The 24,564-nt window shown below is 42.2% G+C and overlaps 1 protein-coding gene across 9 annotated transcripts in view; it reads left to right on the top strand.

Moving 5' to 3' along the window:
- LOC138624706 (adhesion G protein-coupled receptor L3-like) overlaps positions 1-24,564 on the top strand; it is a 153,052-nt gene that overhangs the window by 23,284 nt on the left and 105,204 nt on the right. The gene's annotated exons all lie outside the window — the stretch shown is intronic.

Here is a 24,564-nt window from a genome sequence, read left to right as displayed (position 1 = left end):
TCATTAGCTATTCCTCTCTTTTGTGCTTTGAAACACGGTGGCTGTGCAGAACCGACGGCCTCCGCGGGGACGCGTCACCTGGAGGTAGTGCAAGCTAGATGGAGGCTGGTGATGCTGATGCCGCCGAGGATTCATTTGGAACAATTTGACGCCATTTGCATAGAGTGTGTACAGCCTGTGACTTTTGCAATCATTGCCATTCCCTTGTGGGATCTTTCTTTAACGTCTTTGGAGCCGACATGCGTTGAATCTGCCTCTCTCCAACACGTGTATGGATTTAGTGTCACTTCCCACTGTGGGAAATTGCTGGAGAGACCAGACACTTGTGCTATCAAACAACACTGACCCTTTTCTCATCAGAGCCCCAGTGTCTCTGTCCTCCTCCTCCTCCTTCTCCTTTTTTTTTTTATTTATTTTTTATTTTTTATTTCTTTTTCTTTTTCTTTTATTTTGTGTGTTCCCCTTTTTCCTTTCCCCATGGCGGTGTGGCCTTCACGGCCAGTAATTACAGGCTATATCAAAGCTATATATCACCTTATATCTCGGTAGACCTCAGCAGGCACCTTAAGGGACAGCTGATAGCATTGTGGCAGGCTTGTGCATGACCCCTGAAGGAGAAAAGCAGGTCAGGATGGAGCAACTCTCTGCCTTCCAGCTCACTCACACTCACACACACACACACACACACACACACACACACACACACACACACACACACACACACACACACACACACACACACACACACACACACACACACACACGTTCTTGTCCCTGTCTGTCCACACTGTCCTTTTTTTTAATTTTTGTATTTCTTTTCCTCAGTCTCCCTGGGACTCTTCGCGCCTCTGTTTCATTACACTTGTTGTTTCAAAGACCAAAGAAGAACAAAACATTTTTTTTTTTTTTTTTTTTTGTCTCCTATCGTTTTGTGTTTACGCGCGCGACACGACCGATGAAGGTTAATAGATATCGCAGCTTGATGAGTCTCACGAGGACGATAAAAATAAATGAAGGCAACCTGTGATTTGAACCTGCTGGCCACATGACAGCTGACATTTGACAACCTTCCTGTTAATGACGTTTATGTGGAAAACAAATGCTCCCGGGCCATTATTTACTTCATCGCACTTACTTTGGATTGCGATTTCCCTCCTGTTGGAAACATGTGTCGACGGAGGGACAAGAGTGATTGAGGGGGATAAGGAGCGGAGAGCAGATGGGAGGATCCTTTCCTCTTTGACGATGATCTTTCGCATACGTGCCCGTTCTCATTATCCTTGGCTTTTGACCTTATTTCAGAGTTGAAGGATTTGATGAGATATTTGCTTGAGCAGGAAAGTAGGATTAACTAAAGAATCCCCTTTGCTTTTATTCCCCCGCCCCCTCCCCCCATCTTCATTTAAATCCCCTCATCTCAAGCAGGATATTATGAGCGTAGGTTTTAGGGGAAGAAAACACGCGCTCTGAGGTCCAGGCATTTCCCCCAATTTCCCCAAAAATCGTAGGCACAGACAGGAAGTTCAGACACACACTGATGATTTATCTTGCGTAGGGGTTTTAAAGTTTCCGGGGAAGTGACTTTGCTTAAAATCTGATTTGAGCGCAGCACAGTATTCTCCGTGGAGTAAACAAAGATTAGAGATTCCAGCGAACTGGAATCACTATATACAAAACAGAGACTTGGCATCTGTAATTCTAAGTAGCTTAAAAACAAAAAAAAAACAGGCACAGTCTTACCTGTCCTCACCCGCCCTCAGGTCTGAGGGTGGCTTGGCGTGTACTGGAGTGTGGCTATCTGCTTCACACTCTTATCCCTTGTCTTTGTTTGAGCATCAAGTGCATCAAATGTGGCTCGTACAAAACTTTGTGTTCAGACAGTAAATCACGGGGGTTCAACAACAACAACAAAAAAATGATCAATAGTGTGCCAACATGCATTAGATTTCTTTTTGGTATTTTTCAATCAAAAGAAAAAGGAAAAGGGATAAGGTTACATCAGAGATTTTAAAAGTGCTCTCGGCGTCGTCTTCGGTATCTCTGGAGGAAACTTTAGAAAGAAAAAAAAAAAAAAACCCAAATGATGTGATCATCATTATCTCAGCTTGGACCGGGGATAGCATTTTCAACAGCCTGCAGGATGAAGTGGGAGTGTGGGGTTTGGAAAGGAGTGGACAGAACATTTTGATGAAAGATTTTGTCAAATTCCATTATGGGAAATGAAAGATCTGGTAGTTCTGGAGCTTGACCTTGAGCTGTGTGTGAATTCCCACATACAGGTTCTGCTTTATGTTAATGGTTGAATTAGGCAGTTTTTTTTAATAAACAGTGCTCTGTCATACTTTTTCATATAGATTGACCCACTACTGCTGCTACTTTCAGGGTTTTGAGCCCCACTGGCCCTCCAAAACAGTAGCAATGTATATTTGTACATTTAATAGGATATATTCGGTCATATGAGGGGCATATTTTACACGAATCACTTTGCAGAGTTTCTATGAGCTTTTCATTATGAGCTTTTTCTACCAGCCTTCATGTACTCATGTCGGAGTCATTGGCTTGTCTTGCTTACTCTTGGTTGGAGGCTGTTTTTCCATGATACAATTATGTGTTGCGTACCTGACAATTACCGAAACAAAAACATGACCGATGAGCACAGCAGGGGACAACTGCCTGTTGTACCAGTGTGAACAAATAGAGTGTGGTGGGAGTTTTTGCACCCAGTGTTAATATGCAAAAGGGTATTAATGAAAGCTCTGACAGAAAGGAGAAGATAAATATTCCCTCTTGTTATGAAGCGAACATGCAAAGCAATAACCACATTCAGAAGTTCTTTGGATTACTGTAGGAATTTAAACCGCCTTTCCATCTGTGCCTGTTTGCCTCCTGCCCTTGCATAACCCCCCCCCCGTCATAAAGTTTTTAACTGGAAGAGGTTTATTTCCTCCCCGTTGTATTCTTTTCCTGCAATGCATGACATCACCTGATATTCATTATCCTGTCTCATTTCTCAGCTCTGCCTGCCTCCAACCCTTCTCCAATTGTCTTTGATAAGAACCTGCCACATTCAATTTCGGCCAATTAGTCACTGTAAATTTCAAGGTGGCAGCCTGTCGAGTCCGGGTCTCCCAAACGTGGCCATACAAGACACTCTGGTGATTAGTACGGAGACCGCAGCCCGTCTTGGCCGGTGGGAAATGTTTAAGAACGTCTCCCCATACGGAGCGGATCGGTACCTCTCCGGAGATGGAAATAAAACAGGAGCGGATTGACACCGACCAAGCCAGTGGTTTGAATCTACCGGAACGGTGTCCATTTATGGATTCTAAGCTGAATGCCCCATAGACTTTATTATATCCTTACAAACTGAGCTTTGCTAGAGAATCCAGAAGTTTGGAAGTTTTCAGAAATGATTTTTTTTTTTTATCCTCTTTATATTACTATCAGGATACTTGCAGTTTAAGACTGGTAGCTGTCACAATGGTGTCTCTTCAAACACGGGGTTTTATAATATGTTTGAGAAATGGAAGTAGGAGGCCTCAGTCCATTTGTCAAGTAGGGGAGTGACTTTCATTTGGATGAGTCCAAACAGTAAAGAAAGGGCTAATTCAGGCAGGAGCAGGTGGTTAATCAGACTGCAGGGAGCCGACGAGGCTTTTTGCTTCCCTCTAGCTGATATTTGCTCTTCTCTGCCCGCCACAGTCTTTTCATCCTCGTTCTTCTGGTTCTCCTTTCTTTCTTAATTGGCAGTCGGGAGTAGCCAACGTATACATATGATATCTACCGCTCCGTCTCTTTTCTTTTTGCCTTGCAGCGCTTGATCCATTTAGTTTCCCTCCAACATAGAGAGGGCATGCAGCTTTCACTGACCTTTAATAACTTTGCTGGATATTCATCATCTCTCCCCAAAGATAAAAAAAAAAAAAAAAAAAATAACATCCTTTGATGCTGATTCATGGTTCATCTTCGGAATGAATTCCAGAGCTGCTTCTTTCTTCTTTCATCCCCTCAGTTTATCGCTTTACCATCAAAAAACAACTTTCCTCTGATGGCATTTCTTCAGTTTAACGTCTGCAGTTGTCGGGATTTCGTACACTGGATCGGATCGGAAGAAGTTGTCAGCTGAGAGACTGTAAACCAAACTGAGTCAATTGTTCAACCGATTTTACGCCAACTATCAGCTAAAATGTCTAAATGGTGGTAGAAAAGTGCAATGGGATTCAGTAGTGGGGGGAAAATAGGCCTTGATTACTGAATACTGCTGCAGTTTGTCAATAAACACTTAAATTAGCCACTACTTTTATGCGAGTCTTGTAAAAGAAAATTAGGACAATGATTGCTTGTAAACGGTTGGAATTCAAGATGTACAACCATCTGAAGTCAGAGGGATGGATTTTAAAATCTTTTGTATTTTAAAATCGTCTCACTTCGTGGCTGTAGATCCTTGTTGTAGTGATGGATTTATTCACAAACAACCAACACAAGGCCGCTAAAGAAGAACCACACAACCTCTCTGTGTGTCTATGCGAACTTCTCCCAGTTTAAACATTACAAACCATCAGGTTGAGGAGGTGGAGACTTCCAAAGGGACTCTATTGGACATACAGCACACTTTGGAAAACAAACTCATAAGTCAGTTTCAATGTTCTCTCTTCTTTGTTCACATCACGCAATGATTTCAGGACTGTTTGTTCCCAACAGTCTTGCCTGTCTATATCTTCATCCAAAAACCGATGGTTGTGCGGGGCATCAGCTGCGTGAGTCGTCGTCTTCCTTTCAACTAGTCTGGCAAAACTAGTCTTTCATTCATAGTCATGCCAAAAAATATGCAAATTGCAGGATAATGTTATGCGGCAGTATTATGATTGTAATAGTTTTGATTAGATTTGATAGGGTGAGCAGACAATTTATCTTTTAAGAAAAAAATAAACAACCCACTTCGGATAGTCGCGTAAACAGGATTATGTTGGGGAATTGTCAGTTTATGCAATCACATAAACAGCTTAAACAAACTGCTCGAGTCTTTTGGCAGCAGTGGCGTTACTGTCGCATATAAAAGTGAGCATATCTAATTGAATTCAACCTTATTAATCACTTAAGTGAAACAAAGGCAAACATCAAAATAATGTAATACATAATTCATTTCATTTTACTACAGAGGCAACAGGGAATTATTGTGTCGCCACATAAAACTTTCAGTATCTCTTCAAACACAAAGGCACATTACCTGCCTTCGGTGTTCCAGTATGTATTCACACGTCGACACCCTGAACCTCGAGGACAATGAGATTATTTTCACACACTGGCTTTGACAGCTGTTTAAAATGTATGAGGCCAGTAATGTGACTGGCCAGGGAGATCATGATTAATCACCACACCCCTCGTTTGTGCGTTCCACTTCATCCGGCCCGTTGGTGCATTAATGGCAATAACAACTGGCTTCAGAAAACCCCCGTTCCTGCACGTGATCCGGTGCCGGTGGTTGTGGTTGGGTTGGGTCACATTTTTGAGCTGGGTACGAGTACAAATTTTTAAGGCCAGCCATAAGCATGGATTAAACTCGCGTTAGTGGTCGAAGTGACTGGTAAATGTGCATCACTGGAGCTGGCTTCAAGAGGTCGAACTCTGCTGGGCTTTGCTGAACAGGTGTTTATCTCAGGTGTGGGCATTCCTTTAATGTCATTGACATTTAAATGCCATTTAACCAATCCCCTGCAATCCCATCCGGGTTCAGTATGACCATGTCAATCTAGCATTTCTTCTGTTAAAATATCAATTTGATCTTGTTTTTGCATGCAGCGACCTTCAACATCTCATGGCATTTAAAAACTTTGATAAACGATGTTTTCCAAGAAGTGCTTTTTTTTTTTTTTTTTTTTTTTTTTGAAGCTTCTGGTGATTGTTGTGTTTTCAAGGATTAGCTTTACTTTGGTCCCACAATGAGAGGGCCTCAGCTTCTCTAGCTTTGCTCCACTGCTGTTACAACTCTTGATTCCCTAGCTTTTGTCATGTGTGTTCTGTGTTAATGTTTGTCAGATGGCTTAGCTGGCCTCGAACATTGCCTCGAAAATGACTGAGGCAGCGGCGAGGTAGTGCAGTCCATCTGAAATGATAGATGGCTCAAACTGCTCGGCTGGGAAAGCCTCCAGTCGTTGCTCAGCCCAGCATTACAAGGCCCTCTCTACCTACCTTAATCCCGCTATCTTGCCGTCTCTCTGTCTCTTTCTCTGTCCTCTCAATTACTGCTTGACTCTGAATCCCTTTTTCCCGTCCTTAGCACTCCTCTCTTCAGTGCTTCAGCTCGTCTTTTTTCACTTGAATGTTTTCTCTTTTTCTTTGTGTCTCCGTCGTATCACTGTGTTTTTTCTAATGGGCTTAGGGTGGGCATGAATGACTGCGATCCCAAATTCTCCAGTTGCGAGGGCAGGAGAAAAATCGGGATCTATATTCATGCCCTCTAACCTTGGCGAGACGAATTCAAGGCAGCGAGACAAGGAACGATTTCACCTTGTTTACTGCATAACTCTGATGGCTGCACAGTGTTAACACCTCAACATGGTCTCATTCATCCTCTCTCATCTACTTCCTCCATTCCATTTCGGTGAGATGATCCATCTCGAATTGTGTTTAAGATGTCTGTGACACTGCAGATTTACAATCTCCTCAAAGTATAGTAAAAAAAAAAAAAAAAAAAAAAAGTTTTTTTTGTTTTTTCTAAACACAAATAGTGGGAATGAAATGGGCACTCGGCAAAATTTGGCAGATATGGGTTAGAATTTTTGCATTGAATCATGACTTTACCAACTTTAGATCCTAATCAGTATAGAAATGGTGCAGTTATCCCTGTGTTTGATCTCTGATTGCTGGATCCACCTGTATGGTTCACATTAAATGGGAAACTAAAACAGTGTATCAATGTTTTAGCTGGAAAACTGATGACACTCTCTGGTGATCAATGTTTCATAGCGCAGTTACATAATTCTCTTTGATCTCGCCCAGGCTGCTGAATATTCACATCAGAGTTTTTACCACTTGCACTCTATACATTTCCATCACTCCATATAGAAATCTCCGCAGCGGCTTCCTATCTTGAGGGAGGTGCATGACTTGAGTTTCAACAATAGATGGATCTAATTTGACATTCCTCGGCCCTTAAGTGACTGACATGATTTAGATTATTCTGATCATCACTGTTAATCATATTACTTTAGTCTCAGACTAATTAGCCATTTTACGACGATGATGTCCTCATTTATTGGCACTGCGTAATGTTTCCGACCTTTCACATACTGATTGTAAGTCTTATTGATGTTTTGTGACTTTTAAAAAGACATGGGTGTTACCACAGAGGCCTGGATGAGAGGATTTTACCTTGATTTTGATTTGATGTGGAATCTGAACATTTGTGACATTTTTTTGAGATAAATCTGCTTCTTATTGTGATTTTATTTTTCCTGTGTATTTATTTCTGTTGATACATTTCAAAAATATCATCAGGCTTTGTTGACAGTGACCTTGGATATCGAGCCTCATTTGTCTGTCCTATCTGGTCTGTGGGCATGTTTTGAGGTTTTGTAATTGTAAGGCTCAACTTTTTATTTATTCATTTATTTTTTATTTATTTTTAGTTTTGTGAAATTCCTTTCAATTTCATGGCAATAGAAGGAGTTCCAAAAGCATGCTTTATTGCATCTCTGCTCAAGGTCCATTTTAAAGTTTGCTCAATTGCAACAAGTCCCCCAACCCATACAACCATCAAGGTCCTTTATTCCTACCCTCCTGGTAAGGTTTAGGCACCACTTGATTAAGGTTAAGGAAGGATAATGGTTTCGGTTCAAATGATGACTTTAACTGCATTTTGCGTTAACGTTACTACTTGTTTGAAGTTGTGCAACCTTTGACGTCATGGCAACAGTAAATGCGGTTTTAAAAAACTCTCAACGAGTGGTTGGAAACTGTAAAAACACCAGTCTGCTGCACTTAAGTATGCTATTATATTGAACCATCCATCCTACCCGACTCCTCATCATCATCTGAACGTCCTGTCCTTCCTATCCTCACTTTTCCAGGACACTAGATTGTTGTTATTTATACAACCACTAGAGGTCACTTAACTGTAAAATGAACTGTGGATTGTAAAAAAAAAAAAAACTCCTTTCGACACATTCACACAAATGCAGATTTATATTTTTTATTTTTACATTGGACTTCTAGAACAGCCCATCCACATTGACTTAAATGATGAGGTTCAAAGCTCATTCCTAGCCTTAAAAAAAAAGCCAAAATGAGTTGATAAAACAATTTCACCAAAAGGTCATTTCAGCGGATGTTTTGGAGCTTTTCATTAAATCACGTGATCTTGATGTCAATTACTGATATAATCATTTACTTTTTCAAGTCTCATTACTTTCTACTTTTGAAAAACACATCATTTAAATTCAGTACCCAGGCAGATCAATTGTGCAGTAAACTGAAGATCCGTCGCTTCACCTCAGTCGACTCATTTTCAGCGGCACACGCACATGTTCCCGTGGAGGGTTTTGTCTGTGTCTGGAGTGGCCTCTTCTACTGGCCCTGTACTTACTTGTGAAAGCTAATTATGCCGGGTTATTTTCTGACCAGGGAGCATGTCAATATTACACAGTGGGAGAGCTCCATGCTGCATTCTTATTCATGAGCCTTAATTCCATCAATGGCCTGCTCAGCCAGCGGGCTGTGCTCGCTCCTTACTGTGGTGTGATTTTAAGGAAAGTGCTTATAGCTGCCACAGAGTGACGCTACGCTTCAAATGAGTGCAACGTATAGCCCTGCCCGCTCCCCATTTGCTCGGAACATATTCAAAAGTGCTGCATATTAAAGCAGGAGGGAGCCTTTTGGGAGTGCTGACATGGACCTAATTTTCTCATGTACATGTTCATTGCGATGCGGGTTGCAGAGGGTGGAAGATGTATGGCTGTGGTGGAGGTTGTGAGCCTCCTCTTAGGTACCTGGCAGTGGTAATGTATGTGTCTGTGCAGTGGTGCAGCAACGCTCTTCTGGATTCAGTCGTTATTTGACCAGGTAATTCCCACTGAGATTAAGAACTCATTTTCGAGAGAGACTTGAGCACACAGAATTCTTTTCATTTAATTCTCTCTTTTGATTTCGTTGTATTTGATTATTCAAATTAGAATTATTGGATGTCATTTGAGGTAAAGGTCTGTGGCTGTATTCTGGGAGGGAGTGTTTTCTTCGTTGGAGACGGACAGCGAGGGAAGCAGCAGAGATCCTTCATCTGAATTGCCACCTTTTTTCTCCTCTTCCCCCGCTGATAGTGTCACCACACAATCAGGTTTCACATGTCACCTTGAAAAGTTGATGGGATTTACTATACGTCCACCGCACCCTGATACCGTTGCTTATAAGCCTCTTCACTCGCAGCTCGGATGTTTGTTGGCGTTTGATTCATTACGGGTTCAGAATTTGAATTTGTCTCGTCAGGGATCTTTCAAGGTTTTACAAAGGTGTCTTCCGGGCTGCTACTATTGGCCACTGTTTGTGTATTTAAAGGTAACACTATCCCAAATGTTTTCAGCTACGTTCAAACCCGGAGAAGAAGAGAATTTTGGTTAACGGCTGGTTTCAATAGGTCGCTAGCTTCATATCGACTTTACCCATGCTACTTGGCATTGGTTCAGGGTAACCATGGGAAAGACTAGATCATTCGGACCGGCAAAAAAAAAAAAAAAATCGCTGGCGAATACCGTGACTAAAGACTGGATTTTCATGGGGCGGAGTCACACTTCCATTTCACCGAGACTTGTGTCTAACACGGCCAATAAAACAAATTTATTATAGGTACCATTCTTACATACGGTTCATTTAAATACAAACATAAAAAGTTCTGATTAGCATTAAGCTTGTTGTTTTGTCCACCTTTGACCTGGCCCTACTACCTCATCCTATTCTGGCATGTATTGAGCAATTTCAAGAGAGTACCGGTCAGCTGCTCCTTTTGTTTGTACATCTGAGGTCTTCCTTTTGATGCTAGTTTCCTATGAAAGAGGGGAGAGTTTTCCAAGCAGCCAGTTGTCTGCTGTCAGTATATTTAATAAAATATGTTGATTCCAGCTGGGAAATACATAGAATACAGGCACACAACTAGACTACAAGCAATAAAAGATGGTAGAAAACATTGTTCACCAATAGCATAGCTTCTTTCGTATGAAACCAAAGCAATTTAAAAAGTATGATTTATGAGTAAATACAGGACATTTGAACTGCTGATATCATCATTGTTAGTGCTGTTATTGTGAATAAGAGTCTAAAAGGAATGCTTTGCATATTTTAGTATTCTTTTATAATTGCTGCCCTTGAAACATTTTCTATTCAGGTCACTCCCTGTATGTCATAACTGTCGTGACAGGTTTTAAATGCATTGCACCAATCACTGTCAGGAATACTGCGGAATAATTTAGCAGCTATTAATACTAACTTAGAAATTAGATTTGTTACGGATAAAAAGTCGGTATAGTTTTTTGGAAGGACACCCTGTTTTGTAGGCAGAGTGGAACAATGATTGTTCTGCAATTACTGTTGTTCTAATCTGATGAATTATCATCATTTACCTTCAAACTACTTGTAAACATGTCATGCTGAGCTCCTGTCCTTCCATATGAATGCTGTATTTTTATGTCTGCTGGGTCTGTAGAAATGGTGGTCCCATTTTCCTCTCAATCGATCACTGAAGAGCTGGTCTTTTTGGACGCATTCGTCAATGGGCCTGGACAAAAGCGGTACCAAGGGAGGTTTACGCTGTGGCATTGAAAACCATGGCAACAGAGCACGGTTTGAACTTGAGACGTCTTCGTGACAAGCAGGGAAGGTTAAGCCCAAAGTTAGCTTTCCTCCCCACTAATCCTGCTTTGTGAGACAGGCCTCGGGTCATAATAGATACCAGAAAGTGATGGAATTAGGTGAGGAAAACACATTTTATGTTCCGTACAACAGCACGACAAAGTGGGGATCCAACAAACTGTCTTTCTTTCTTTCTTTTTTTTTTCTTTTCTCAAAGTGCTTTGCAATAAATCTTCCGCCATAAACAGACGTTGACACCAAATACATACCGGAGTTGGGAAACAAACCGAGCAGAAACAAACAGACAGGATGACACACTCTAGACTTTGTTTTCCACCAGAATGAGACTCCCCCACCCTCCCTCCTCCTCTGGCGGTATCTCAAGAGACCTGTTGGTATGGAAGAGAAGTTAAAAGACAGCTAAATATCTTGGCTTCCCTTGACAAATTCAGTGGGACAGGGGTGCAGCGGGGTGAAATACAAGGAATGCCTTGTCACCTCTTCCACTACAAGAAAGGGCCAGAACTATATCACTCTCAGTACTTATTGTTCCCTCCTTATTCGCCTTGCTTGAACTCCTGGACTGTGAAACGCAAGCTCTGCATAAATCTGACCCAGTCACACCGAGTGAATTAAAGCTACAGAGGAAGGTGTTATTAAAATAAAGAGCCTGTAAAGTCTCTGCGCAAAAAAGAACAGAAAATTAACTATTGTGCTTAAAAACTGAGTTGATTAATAGGTTAGTTCATCCATAGGAATTACTGTTATTACTATTTTTTTTTTAAGCAAATGGGCTTCTCAAATATAAAGACTCGCTTCTCTTAGAGATAAATTTAATACCTTTCGGGGTTTTTTAAAGAAAAAAAAAAAACACTTGTATATCACTAGAAACCTTCAATGGGCTTTTTTTTGTGATCCCGTTTGCATTTTATAGACCAAAGATTTTTAAATCATAAAATGTGCCTCCCCGGGAGAGTACAGAAGAGATGGGAGGTCACGACTTGAGTCACATCTCAGTCAAATCTGAACACTGAGACATGACACGTACACTTGTAGATTAGATGTGACTCAGACTTGGCTAGGAAATCATTATCTTCAATGTCCATCAGAAAAAAAACAGAAAATCTGGGTAGAAATGAGTCAATGAGACAATTCATAAAACTCCAGAACTTTCCTGAGAATTATCAACATTTTCTCTTTTCTGTCATTCAGTAATAACTATCTGTAATTTCATGGATACCATCCAAAAAGGAACCGCTAATAGGTTAGTCGTCTTAGTTTTAATGATGCCAGTGTGCACAAATGTAAAAAAAAAAAAAAAAAAAAAAAAAAAATCCCAGTTAAAGACAAAACAGTTGTGACGAATTGAATAACAAAATGGACGGAATAATCAGTCATGAAAGAATATCAATAACCAATATGATTGGTACATCTTTCACTGACCCACGTGCATGTCACTTTCTACTCAGACTAAAGTTGTACATCGTGACTGACGGTACCTGGGGCTTATTGACACAGAGGAGACGAGAGAGTTCAGTCAAGCCCAAGCTTTTAATCCCAACCATGCATCCTTCAGGCAAAATCCTTAAGACCCGTGGTGATTTCCCGCATGCCAATGCAGCCCTGGACCCTTGCCGAGCTATTGATGCCTGACCCCTCCTGTATCGAGCACCGAGGTTACTCATAACCCCTGCTCGTCTTTCATTATTGAGATGTGAATGAGGAAGGTCGGGGGGGGGGGGGGCTCTCATCGATCGGTCAACACAGGAATATTTGATTGTCGCTCGGGCGGCTCTGCCAAGACACTCTTCTTCATTGCAACAAAGGTGGCCATTTTGAATGCAGGAAGAGGTTGACGTGAGCGTGTACAGTAAGCATGCCGCTCTGAATGGCTGGTTACAATCCTGCAAGGTCACACTCGGTCTCTTTCACACCTCTTTTCCTTTAAGGATTACGAGACATGCGGTTGCACGGAGAGGTTTGTTTACAGTAAACCTCACGGCTCGTATAGATAGAGTGGTTTGTTATTAGAGGCGCCTTTCTATCCCATTGTCGTAGGAGGTAATTAGCAGCTAAACGCCCTCCTAGAAGCTAGAAACACTGTAAGTGACCGTTAGTGAAGCAATGCGTTTTTTAGGCTTTGAAAAAGGGCTTTGAAGAAAGAAAGCGCTGGAAGCACATACTGGCCCAAGTCGGACATTGGAAGTTACCATGGTGACAGTCACTGGAAAGGAAAAATCTGTGCTTAAAGGCAGGCCTTGGTGTGTGTGTGTGTGTGTGTGTGTGTGTGTGTGTGTGTGTGTGTGTGTGTGTGTGTGTGTGTGTGTGTGTGTGTGTGTGTGTGTGTGTAAAAGTGTGTGTGTGTGTGTGTAAAAGTGTGTATGTCTGTGCGTGCACGCGCTTGGGAAAGTGAGAGAAAGACGGGGTGGTTCAGAGATACAGTGTGCTTATTGATTTGTGCGTAGATTATAAATACAGCAAATGGATCGTTACTCTATTTGAGTTTTGATGTATTTTTTTTTTTATTTTTTTTTTTAACGTTTTGTTTAGTCAAACCTCAGAATTTCTTCCAATTTTCCAAAACAGAGATTGAATAACGGGTCCAGAGAAAGGATTAGCACCTTTTTTTTGTTGTCGCTGGGCCGTGCATGCAGCCACATAAGCTCCCCAGAAGCACTCCTTTGACTCGAACCAGCAGCAGACGTCGCGCTTTGTGCGTAACAAACGGCACTTGATGCCTCGAGAAGTCAAACCGGCGGCGTCTCTGCCTCTCTGTTTTCATTCCCCCTCCCATCCCTCTGAAGGCCGGCGCAGCGGTGGCACCGCTGGGTGTCTGGCCGAAGAACCGGACGCTCGCCGAGATGCTCACGGGCTTAGGATCTCGGCAGGATCGGTTCAAAGGCTGACCTTGGTCAACCATCACGGGGGGCCTGTCACTGAAATATTTCACAGCGTATCCCTTTATGTTGGAGAAGCGGTATATTGAGTCCGTGCACGCATGTTGCGCGTTTGCGTGCACACTCCCTTGCCTGCCTGCGGAGGTGCTAGCGATCATACTGGCATCATTTAAATCCAAGCTCTGATACGCGTGTGTGCACAACCGCACACCCGTCAGAAATCATCACACTTTGCACATCAAATCATCGTTTTTCTTCAATATGTGACACATCAATATCCATGTGACGGTGCTTGTAAAAAAAATATGACCCAATCCTCACTTTTTCACATTCCCCCTGGAATGAGGCGTACCCTAAAATGGGTCTACGGGCTGGAAGTCTCATGGGGGGGGGGGGGGGCTCGCTGGAAGATAAATCAAGCGTCACCAGGAAGATATGGAGCAGCATCATTTGTTGGCAAGAATAGAAAAATTCATCCCGGGAATCGTAAATCATTAGACGGGCAGGCCCCTGTGAATAAGCATCACCCACCAAACAAATTGATTTGTAAAGTTACTGCACATTTCAATCCTTCCCTTCAGCCTCCTTACAGGCACCTGGAGAGACGCGGTGGGCGTGATGATTTGCATACAGCACACGCACCCGGTGATTAGGCCTGTTTTTGACAGTCACAGATACTTAAATCATAAATTAAGCTGCATTTTTGTTTTGTTTACTTTATATAAAGGAGATGTAATCAAATATTTTGTTGAGAATATTGGTGGCAGCTGGACAGATTTATGTTTTGGGCATTGATTGGGGAAAAAAGAAGAAGAAAGTTTTCCAATCACTGCCCATTCGTCCTGTAGCGGCAGATCTCGCAACGCGTTTTAATGATCCATTGCTCTCTCTAACTTTTCTTTTGACTTTGTAATATTCCTCCTCGAAACAGTGTCTGATGCGTCCCGACAATGTAAAGCCTCACAGGCAATTGACATGTTACTCACTGATCAGAACTGAGAGAAACTGTCCTCTTGGGAGACGATCAGACGAAGCCGTACACAGCGTCTCATGAACTGTCACGTGCGGTGTGTCGAGTTGTCAGTCTTCCGTGGCAGAAGTCCCCGTTGCCTGGTTTTAACCGAGCACAGTCGTGGCACAGTCGCACAAGTGCTCAGGCTGGCATGTTAATTAGCCACCGTCATGGCTGTTGCATCATGTAAATCATATTTGACACAATTTGCGCAGCATTTCTGCTTCACAGTCGTTCGATAGCAGCCGTTTTCTGTATGGAAATGTATTATTTCAATAAACATTAGTGGTGGATTTAGTTCATTCACAGGATAAAACAACAAAAAAAGTGCAGACAATGCATTATTTATTGGAATTTCCACTCTGGCTGCAAGGCTGTGGTTCAATGTGTGTGTGTGTGTGTGTCTGTGAGAGAGCTATTTAAACTAATATTGGCAAGGCTTGGAATCACTATCAAGTTTAAACAAAATATTGTTCTTTTCTTCTTTTTTTTTTTTTTTTTGGAGCCGAGCAATTTTCAAGATGCCTATCTCCAGACATCCAAGGAAATGGCTGCGGGTTATTCCGCCGAGTTTATCTCCCCCCCCCTCTTTTTCGAGACAGACACTCATGTCCGCGCTCCAAAAAGACCACTTGCTGTGTCCCCGCCTTGGAAGCAGAGATAAGCTGTACATGTAAATGCATTATGAAAAGGCGTCGGCCCTTCTGACAGAGCGGATTCATTACAGAGGCGCTATTGTCTTCAAAAGAATGGCTCTACCAGTGTGTGAAAGAATACAATTAAATAGCAGCAATATGAACTTTAACACTCATCTAAATTAATTATCATACAGGGCTGGGATTTTTTTGTGTGTGGAATTTAAGCAATACGTTGGTAGGATAAACTCGAAACCGATATTCCCTTATAAAAAAAAAAGAGGGATTTATTTGGGTCACAATTTTTTCTTCTTCTCCTTTTTCTCCAAATGTGGGCGCGTTTTACTCTCCCAGTCCTCTCCAGCGTGGGCCAAATTTAAACTTTAATGGGATTTTGGTATGCACAGTCAGATGGATGTCTCCAGCATGTGCAGAATCACGGATTGACCTTTCAGGTGGAGAGAAAAATTGCATCATCTAATACCTGTTGTGGCACATAAGTAGATGGATTAATTTCAAAGAGGCCGGCTGGGCGTGTTTGATCTGTCTTCAGCAGGATTTCTGCTCCTTCAAAATATCAAGAAGAGGAGTCTTGTTTAAAAAAAATTCTGCGAAGGGATTTCTATGGTTCTTTGTGATGTGTACTTTCGCTCAACTGTTGTCCCTGTATTTCATCCAAAGATGAAGTGTTTGGTGTTCTTCACATGCTTAATCCATATGTTCAACACAAGGAACTTACTTTATTTTCATGTACATTCACTACGCTGCAGATTTTTAAATTTTTTTTTTAAATTTCCCTTTGCTTTAGCGCTCTACTCACTTGTAGAGTGGTTTGGAAGCTCTTAGGTTGACGTAAAAGCTCAAAAGATTGTCTTCCTTTCAAGCATTGACTTACTCCAGCACAGTAGTTTTTATGTTTCCAAGAACTAGGAGTTTTCTCGGTTTTGGTCACAGTCACTGGTGCTGCAAAGTGGTGCAGCCATTTCCTCTGTAAGACAATTTAACTGCTTGTTAAAAAAAAAAAAAAAAAAAAAAAATGCTTGTTATTCATCAGTTAAATTGTCCACCGTGTCCTTGGTCCAAAGGACAAAATTGTGTTGCAAAAACAAACTTTTTTGAGTTTTTGTGAACCTGAAGGTCTTTACACACCGGGGGTGTGACGAATCATGCAAAACAGTAGGAGGCGAATATTTACCATCAGAACAATTCACAATTCACACCGGCAGCAAATTCGTGTCACCTCATTTTTCATCAAAACAATAGATTCAAAAATATCTTTTTTTAAAATCAGCACAGATGGTATTACGGTATTAAGATAAACTACAGAAGGAAAACTTCAATTCTGTCGTAAACGTTCGTTCCTTTTTCTTTTAAACTAACACAGAGATGCTTTAACGCGACGCGTTGATGCGCCGTGTCGGGATGATCTGCAAATTCCTCTTCACGTGTGCATCGAATGCAGCATCGAAATGAATATCCTTCCCAATCGAAAACTATGACGGTCACGATACCAGAAATGAATAATAATGTAATTGGTCGATGCCTTTTTTTGCAGCGTGAAAACCAAACCACTGGTGTTGCTTTTTTGCCGCACAGTAGTCGCATCCTGTGTGAAAGTATTCATGACAACAACAACAGTTCAAAAAACTTAATTGGCCTGTGAATTAGTCGCACAAACAAAATGTCCCCCAGTGTCTAAAGGCCTTGATAGACAACAAATAAATTGAAAGCAGAGATATGACAGAATATCTTTTAATTATGAAATCGGTGCTTAAAAGATTGATCAGCTGAAGTAGACACATATTTGACACAAGATGCAAAATAAAAGACAAACACCGAAAGCGAACTCCCTCATGTCTCCGTTTTGCTACATTCAGGTTGTAAATTACTGATGAAGGACTGAACACTGGCAGCTTAAAATTGTCACGACTGCTGCTGTTGACATGAGTCTTGGCCCAGCAGGACTGTTGCCACAGAGTCGTTGAATACCAAATATTGACGGCGTGCGAAAAACACCCTCGATGCATGCTTTTGAAATAAAAGAAAGTGTAGAGAAAACACGATTTTGAGGCAGGATTTCTTGGTGTTGGTAAGTGGGCGAAGGTAGAGACAGAACAAATCTGCGAAGGAGAACCATGTGACCATAATTCAGATTTATTTTTTTCCACACGTATTATCATGAGCCATAAATATGCCCAATCTCTCTTCTTGGTTTGCAGAATGTTATTTTAGTCGTCACCTCAGCTGAAGCGCCGACTTGAACACAGCTACACCGGAAAAAGCGCATGTTTATCAAGCTGAGTTTGTGCTTGTACTTTAGGCTGTTGGATTACTGCCAAGCAGAGGACTCCGCAGATGAATCCATATGTCTCCCCCATCCATAAACTCTTAGTGTGAACTTGTATCCTTAAAATACTCATGCAGTCTGCAATCTCCAGTCGTTGATCATCTCCCCACATCCAAACGCAGCGCTTCAGTGCCACTGTACGTTTTTTTTCTCTTTTTTTTTCCTGTCTTGTTGTTGCATTGGGATGAACTGCGGCTTATCTTCCAAATACAATATTAGAGAGAGGGAAAAGTGTGTGATGTAAAATCTTATGAAAGCTACTAATCTGTGTGAATGGCTGAGAGGGATTATGCTTGTCAGGAGGAAGAGAAATGAGCTTGAGATGCTCATTTTTTTTTGGGGGGGGGGTGGGGGTGGATAGCATTGAATTTATGTAAGCAGTGGAAGGAGTTCATGAGAGATGATCAATCTTGACCTTTGTTTGACCAACCCTAATGAAAGTCTTATTCCATACTTAATAGACCCTGATAAAGGTCATTCATATAGCTCATGCACATAAACACTCCTTCTTCCCTATGAAGAACAGTCTCTCGGCTCTTTATTCATTTCTGCTTAGTTCCACGTAGTTAATCCTATAAAAAAAAAAAGAAAAGAAATATGGCTGATGTTTTGTTGCCCGTAGTGTTGTGCGCAGTCTGTCGGGGCTTGACGATTTCTTTTAGCACGTTGCTGCTGCCACCCGGTAGACGGGCCCCGCTGCAGTGTGTTAATCTTAAATGCGGCCTTCATTATCTGTGACTCGTTACACTGATCGATCATCTGTTGAATATGAAGGTGCACGCCTGAAGATGTTCACCCGTGTTTGTGCAGTGCTCGGTGTCGCGAGCTTAAACACTCGAGAACAGTGAGCTCCTTCGGCAACGCATTTGAAATGCTCCACGCCCACGCTCAACCATTGTGTTTATGGTGTGTACATTCATTCCACATCTTCCTCCTCTGTTTCTTAATCCGTGTTGAGCGTCTTTCTTGATGTTTTGAAAACAAAGTCTGCAGCTTGAGAATAAAGATTTGTCAGCTTTATTTCTTAGCGCTATTATAGATAATTGATCGCCTTTTAGTGCATAGATCATACACTGAATATGAAAATGGACGTAGTCTCCAGATCTGAGAAGTGAAGCCAGTGCAGAAGTGTCTTAAAGTGCAATACCACTGAGGGCCACTAGGGGCGGTGTAAAAAAAAAAAAAAAAAAAAAAAAACTCTTGCTTTAATAAGACGGCTTCAAAAAGCATTAACTTCTCTCATGAAATACAAAGTCAATCATTTTTTTCCCCCACAAGTAATTTTGGAGTCATTAGCGAAATTGACTCCTTCTGATCAGTGTTCTGATCGTATTTCTGAAAATAGTTCCATAATTAATTCCATATTAAGCCTCAAAAAGCGGTGTCTTTCGGGGGAAACCTGCTTTGATTAACATGACTGAGGTGCAGTCAGATTGCTGGTAAAGGTGGACGTTTCCTCGGTTCTCAATCAAATCCACTTTTTGCTCTCCTCAGCTCCACCTCGTAATCCAAAAAATAATTCCTTCGGGCTCTAAAACAATCAAAATGGCGGCGGCCGAAGTGCCTGCCTCCGGTCTTCTAAATGGCACTTCACAAAGTGATTGGTGATGTCGTGTTGGGTTGCCACTTGACCTCGAGATTTTTAATGTCAAGAGCAGATCTTTTGAGTCTATTCACTCCTCAAATATTTGAGGTTTAACAAAAACTTCTACCAACTCGTGGAGCCCAAGGAGCTCTTACTTCAGACTGCAATGATAGAACCGGTCAGTTGTTGCAACTGTCAGTGTGAAGCATTGGGCTGCTTGTCCCAACAGGTACAGAGTGGTGATGATTAGAGAGGACTGGCTGCCAGGAAAACTTACGGTGTGCAAGTTGAAGGAATCTTCAGGCCTCGCAGTTGATCCTTCAAGTCAAACAGCTCGGTTTGTGTTTGTTTTTAGGTTTAAGGCTATTTTACACAGACACTGAAGTAACTCGGAATAACCGGACAAACATACAAATATTCTGCAGCAGCTCAACGACAGCAAACGTAATGCATCTGCTCCTTAACAAGCGTCTCTTTGTGAACAACGGGCTTCCACAGCAACTTTAACTGCTAATTGCTCTTCCTGCAGGGGTAGGCTACGCCGCTCAACTCTCAACTAGCTCTTTTGAATATTTCCTGGTTTCATTCGAAATCCAAATGCGCAGCGCTCAAGGCCGCCGCTTCCCGTCTTCACGTTATGTTTCCCAGAGGTTTTCGTTGGAGTATTTAAAGGTTGTTTTTTTTTCGTTGCTGCACTGGGAGACAGGCCGGATGAGAAAAGATGGATGCTGCGGCATGCAGCTGGGAAAGATAATGAATGAAGTCGAGCGTGGGTGGCGAAAACCATCACTGAAGCGTAATGGGTCCCAACAGAGGGACGGGGATATTGACCTGTCCGTCACACAGCCCCCCCCCGCCCTTCCATTTCCTTCCCATCCCTTTCTTACAAATACAAACTCTCACAAGTGTGTACACAGCACACATCGGCAAACAATAGCACCACGCACTCTGTCTCGGCGCGCACACGCACGTCCCTGAAGCACCTCGTGCAACGTTTTGTCCTCTTCGCATGAGAGCTAATACCGACGTGTGAGTTTCTTAGGTGAGACGTGATTTTCTTTTGAAAGCAAAAAATGGGAGAGTTAGCGCTCCCTGACAGAGACGGTTTCATCCAATATACATGAACTGTGGAGGAACTGTGAAATGTCCCCCTCAACGCTGAACGCCAGCTGAACCGTTTCCCTTGTAATTTGACTTACTTCAGGCAAAATTCTTCATGTATTGTATGGAAAATCACTCAGAGCGATTTCTGGAAGCAGATTCAGCAAAGCTATTTTTTTTTTTTTTTTTCCCTCCTGAACTTTTTAAAAGCAGGCGAACCTTTCTCTCCTTCCGCTTGGTTGATATTTCCCTCCTCGTATAAATCACTTGAGTTGTGAAAGGGAACAGTGGTGCACACCAATTCTCTTTTATTACTCTCCAATGTGGTCAAATCTGTCTCGCTTTGACAGCAGCCGCTGTCTTAGACCACTGTCTGTTTCAGTTTTCCCTTTTTCTTTCCTCGATTAATTTGTTCACCCGTTCATCCATCCAGTCATTGATTCATCTATTTATTATTTGTCCTGTGTCAAGGGTCAATAGACTGAGGGGACTCAACCCACTTACCGTCATCAGAGGCAGCAGCGGGATCAGCGAGCGATTATAGTGATTACAGTTTGTGCTTACATGGGGCTCCGCTGCTTTGTGCCACATCTCCCCTCGTCAGCTGGCAGTTTGACTTCTAATCTGCCAGTTATAACAAACAGCAGACGAGGGAACAGAAGGAAAAAGGTATAAGTAAGGGAAAGAGGCGGTATGGATCAAAAAGGGCGTGTTTTTTTTTGTTTGTTTTTTTGGTCCTCTTTTTGTAATCTTATCTGATGGACCATTATATCCAGCTGACCATGTAATCCTTCATCTTTTCCCTGTGTCCAGTGGAGAATACCTAGAATTGACTCGTTACTGCTTGGACATGCATCCTTTTATTTTAATCATTTGCCATCCAGCTCGATGCCTGCAGCAGCTTCTCACCGCCTGCTGTTCACTTCCTCTTGTGGCACATATGTAAACCACATAATCCTATACATATTTGAATGCATCACTCACTGTGAATTCATTTCCCTCTTTCAAAGGGCTCCATGAGAGCCAATTGTCTGATGAAATCCTGATCGCCCCCTAATTGGTATTGTGAAGCCGTCGCGGCACGTGGCGTGGGACGCTTCTCCCGCCATCGATCCCTCCGCCATTGATTTGCACTTAATTGCGATGATTTCTCCGCCTTATTTGAATTCCATTGCGATGTCTGGGTGCCGTCAGGACACTGTAGGAGAACTGATCAGGAGGTATTTGGATGTGGCTGTAAAACAGAACAAGAAAAAGCACACCAGTGATGAGGGAGCTTTGGAATATGGGTCAAGATAGATGTTAAGGCTGAGATTAAGTTTGCAATCCACGTTAAATACACATTATGATGTTTAATCTCTCCGCAGGAAGTTATTATTACAGCACCGTATGATTAAAAACTCCCGATTTGATCATAGCTTAACTTCTAGGGCAGCATCTGTAAATCCCCAAAATATATTTGTTTTGTACATTTAAAGGGTTTACAGCGTCAAACAGGTACAGCGGTGCTCTGTGAAACAAACAAGCCACAAAACATAATGGGAGCGTTGGAGTCTCGACTTCGACCACCGGCGAGTTACATCCTCTAATTCCATGTGACACCTAATCGTAACCCGTGTCCTCACCTGCTGATTACAAAAGCCTCCAGCTGCAAATAGAATACACCAGATATTGTGCTGAGGAGTCAGGGTGCAGAGAGGAGACGGCCGCCTTGATAATTCTCCCCCCGGTTTCATAGGCCTGACCCCTTATTTATCTGACTGGCCTTTACTGCCTTTATAGGCAGGAACAGAAAGCTGACTGGAGCGAGTGGGTGAGCGAGCGAGCGAGTGAGTGAGTGGCGGGTGGTGGTGGTGGAGGGGCAGGGGTGGGTTCATGAACCCATAAAGCTCACATGGGAGAGAGTCGGCAGACCATATCTCATTACCGGGCTGGCTTGAAATGAGATGGGCCCCTTTTTTTCCCCCGCTTGTCCCTCACTGGTTCGATTGATTAGTCGGCAGCCAATCAATGTTAATTAAGGTGTAGAGAATCCTTTAATTGTGGCGGATGAATCATTGTGTCAGACCCCGCCTTGACCTTCACAAGACTTACACTGTGAACTGCCTTGCTGGGGAATAAATACCTTTTATATATTGCAAGATAATGGTAGTCCGTAAATGAGTATAGATTTGATGGACGGCGATCCCTGCGTATACTGTAGCCTGCAGCCGCGGCAGCCCTCTCTGAGAACACACACACACACACACACACACACACGCACGCACGCACGCACACACACACGCACACACACACGCACACAATGGGTGCTCAAACAGAGACCGGACCGTCCTTCGTTTCCTGTTTTTTTTTTTTTTTCCCCATTTTGCAAACAGACGTAGAGCCCCCACAGATCAATACCTGTCAAACTGTTTAAGAGTTAATGTTGTGAGATAAGTGTTGCTATTACGTGCTGCGAGAAGCTCTCGGTGCATATGAAGTGGGGCTCTGATTGATGACTGCCAAAAACAAAATGGCACATGAGAGCACCACCGGCACCGTAATTGTGTTTTTTAATGAAGACCTACATTTCACGTTGGAGCTGATTTCGCACTCAGTTGATTGTGTCACCCCCCCCCCCACACACACACACACACACACTCCCGTCCCCCCTTCACCCTCCCTCCCCTCCAACCCTCTCCCCTCGACCACCACCACCCACCATCCATCATGCAGTAACAACAATGTAATCTGTACGTGGTTTAAAGCTCAGTTGTAGGTCCGTAACTTCCAGCTCGACTCCTCCACAGAAAGATGAATTTGCTGATGATCGTGCCCTCTGAACTTAAAAAAAAAAAAGGGTGAACTTCATATATTCTCAACATTAAACATGTCACACAAAAACCCAATAAACCATGATTTACTGTTTTCAATTATCTGGCCTTAATCAATGTGGTATCTGGATCAGGCTCCCATTTTTCTTTTCTTTTGAATATTAGTATCCATTATTTGATGCTGTGACTTATAAATCACTATAACTACAATTAACAGTGGTGAGAAAAAGTCTGTCAATTACCTTGTTTCCTGCATTGTTGGTCATAAAATGTGATTGGATATTCATCTGAGTCACAAGTAGATGAATGTGCTAAATCCAATCATGATATTGTGTGTCTTCATTGACCGCACCCACTATTAATAATTCAGTGTTTGTGGAAAAGTACTTGAACCACTGGATTTAATAACTGGTTGACACTCCTTTTGGCAGCATTAAACTCAAATCAAGTGTTTCTGGTGGCTACAGATCAAACCTGAAACTTCCGGGAGGAATTGTGAATCATTTGTCCTCACAGAACAGAACTGTATTACTTGGATGTCTGGGGTGAAGAGTACTTTATTGAGTAAAGTTCTGGTCTGTGGCTGGACCACACCAACAGAAAGACATCGTTTGTCTGAAGCCATTCCATACAAGATTTACTGTAGGGTAATTGTCACCCAATTTCTCTTGCATTCAGCCTCCTGACATTATCCTGTAACACCTTCATAAACTTGTTTTTTTCCCATCAATGATGACGAGCTGTCCAGATTTAGAGGCAGCAAATCAGCCCCAAATCATAACACTCCCTCCGCCTTACTTTTTTTTACTGGGATAGTTCAAGCTCAAAAGAATCCAGACTTTTGCCCTTCCCATAATGCAACGTGATAGTGTCTTTCATTAATAAATGCTAATGTCTGTCAAACCACACATCCTTGGTTCGTAACGCAGGCTTTCATGTTAAACAAATGTAATCTCTGAACTCAATGACATCATGACGACATTACTTTGCTAGCAATTCCCCAGAGACACAGAGGGCATTATACATTGATTTAGTTGTACTTCCCATGACGATTTAACTGAATGTGGTGTTTAAAAAAACAAAACAGTGGAGTATCCCTTTAAAGTAACCAAACATAGAAATCCTGCTGGGTTCCTTTAAGGCAAAAGACTGGATGAATCATGTTCATAAACAGTGGAGCTTTGTAATCTTCATAATCTCTGCTATAGTATTAAATACTTTAAGCTTCATTAACCACACACTGAACATCTGACTAATGTGCTGCTGTATGTTATGACCAATCATAAGGACACAATTCTCTCATGTTGCAGCCGTTGGCTCTCTTCTTTTTTTTTTCTA

Source organism: Brachyistius frenatus, unplaced genomic scaffold (assembly GCF_029030835.1).
Source record: "Brachyistius frenatus isolate BFR_SWC_R1_liver_20210118 unplaced genomic scaffold, ASM2903083v1 Contig_54, whole genome shotgun sequence".
NCBI lineage: Eukaryota > Metazoa > Chordata > Actinopteri > Embiotocidae > Brachyistius > Brachyistius frenatus.
This window is presented reverse-complemented; position numbering and strand designations above follow the sequence as displayed.